Source organism: Salvia splendens, chromosome 12 (assembly GCF_004379255.2).
Source record: "Salvia splendens isolate huo1 chromosome 12, SspV2, whole genome shotgun sequence".
NCBI lineage: Eukaryota > Viridiplantae > Streptophyta > Magnoliopsida > Lamiales > Lamiaceae > Salvia > Salvia splendens.
Genome location: NC_056043.1, coordinates 3930761 through 3933289, shown reverse-complemented (window position 1 = coordinate 3933289; position 2529 = coordinate 3930761). Strand labels below are relative to the sequence as shown.

Sequence of the window (2529 nt, the reverse complement as noted above, 5' to 3'; positions counted from 1 at the left end):
AGGCAACATTTGTTGCTAGCTCTTGACCTTAGGGTTTAGCTTTCAAAGAGAGTGAGATATTTTCGTACAAACGCGTGCATACTATTATTGACAGAAACCCTTGATATTATCATTATTTACTCATTTTAAAATAAATTGTAGTAATTGGAACGACCAGTTTGATTTATACTCCCTCCGTTCTAGATAATTTATTCCATTTTCCCATTTCGGTTCGTCCCACATAGTTTGTCCCATTTCACTTTTTACAACTTTTAATAGTAGACCACATATTCCACTAACTCATTCATATTCACATTTTATTATTAAACTAATATATAAAAGTAAGACTCACATACCACTAACTTTTTCAACTTACTTTTCATTACATTTCGTAAAACTCGTGCCCGGTCAAAGTGGGACAAACTATTTGGGACGGAGGGAGTACTATCGAGCTTAATTTTATACACATTTGCTACTTAACATTTTAACAAAGTTTTCATCTTTATAATCCGATTCTTCTTGTTCCCTTAAAGCTCTGGTTCCTTTAATCCGTGATTGTTTGGTAGAATATTTGAATTTTGATAGTTCAACAGTACAAACTAATTCGAAGTTTCATCAATTAGAAATACTATTAAATAACTAGTCACACAACTGATATCCATATAATTTCATATAATATAATTTGGATTACTGACGCTGGATTCATAAAATGAAACTCGTGATGAAAAATTAACAACAAAATATAGTATATAATTAATTTTTATAAATGTATCACATATAAAATAGCACTATCTTTTCATGTGCGTGACACTTTTATAATAATAATAATTTAAAGTCCTTCCACATTTCCACTCTCCCTTTGAATCCTCACATATCCATCCTCTCCCCATCCCGATCCCCACGAATTCTTCACCAACCAATGCTTAATTCCGTCGCTACTTTCTCCGTAGCCGACGACAGTCACCGCATGGTTCATCTCCGTCCCGCACTCTCCCGTGAAGACGCCGCTGCTGTGGAACCGAAACCCGGCTCCGCTAGCATCAATGACGACAGAGACGGGCTGGTTAGCCACGGCCTTCAGCAGCGCCGCCTCGTCGTTGGCCGGGACATTCTCGTACCCGCTGATCTTGCCGGCGCGGGAAGTCGCTCGCTCAGGGCTGCAACTGCCATCGGTTGCTTCGTAGATGTAGTCTGAGTCGGGTGAGAGGCCGTCGTTATCGGCGATGTGCTGGAACGCTTTGTCGGGATATCAGCCGTTGCATCCTAGGCTTTGGGTGTTGTCGCAATCAATAAGCTCTTGTTCGGACAAAGATAGCAGATCCCCGGTAGTCAGCTGGTTTATGCCTTCTGTTGCTGCAACTGCCGAAAATGCCCAACAACTTCCTGCACGTGTGAATCAAGTATAAATGTGTTACTGGCCAAATATGAGAACTCATCCCTTAAAGTTTCACGTCAATTGACTATAAACTTAAAAACCAACGTCTTAAAGGCGTATTCAGAATTTTCGATTTAAGAGTGTGTAATTAGCGGCGGGCGGAATTAAGAACAAGGGATACGGATGCCCCCCCAGAACATGAACGCAGACGAGGTCCGAGCAGATCCCTTCCCCACCATGGCTCCAGTTCTAGTCGACAGGAACTCCTCATGAGTGAGATCAGCGAACTCGTTGATGGCAAGCGTGTAGGAGCGGTTCTCACCGGCGTTGAAGGTGTCGATGAAGTCTTGAACCTGCTGGCCTTCTCCGCGGCATCTTTGTAGCTGCGCCCGAATCCCGTCATCCACTGCTGGTGCCTCTTCGCCATTGATGAGGTGCGGCGTGCGCTCGCAAACGCACAAATCTGAAGCACAAAAAATGCAGTCAAAATAAGCTTAGTTACAAGTGTTGGTGCCATGTTGATATTTGAAATGTGTTTTGATGTGAGAATTTGGAGTGAAGTGATCAACCTATTTATACAACTAATGATAGAATTCAGGAAAGAAAATCAAGGGGAGAGATTAATTAAGGGAGAAGACGAAGAAGAATCAAGGAGACTTAATTGTGGAAAATAACAGGCAGAAATCATGATGAGCAAAGAATTACTACTATCTTCACAATTAACGTGCGAGTGGGAAGACTCATTCTTCTAAGTAAAAAAATTATGTGCGAATGAAACTTGTAGTAAGTGTTATGATGGGATACACTGAGATAGTGGAAGACTAACTCTTCTAATTCACGAAATTGTTTGCAAACGAAACTATTAATGCTATTGGAGATAAATGATTGATTTTGTCTTATCGTTTAGGACGTTTACCTGAATATGTTTCACTGTTTAGGTCATAACCGTTGGTATTCATCGTTTCATTTTTTAGAATAAAATGACTTGTGGAAAATTTTTGGTGAACGAAAAATTGACATGACGACCAAAATTACACGTCGATTGAGCAATCAAAGTATAATTTTGAACAATAAGCGTGTAAATTTACGAAATCAAAGTATAGTTTTGAACAATTAACGTGTAGGTAATCAGTGTATAATTTTGATTGTCTCATTGATTCCAATCGTCAAAAATT

General features: G+C 39.8%; 1 pseudogene; it reads right to left on the bottom strand.

Moving 5' to 3' along the window:
* Positions 1 to 708: 708 nt before the first annotated feature.
* On the bottom strand, positions 709 to 2313 carry LOC121757421 (annotated as a pseudogene).
* Between the last annotated feature and the right edge of the window lie 216 nt (positions 2314 to 2529).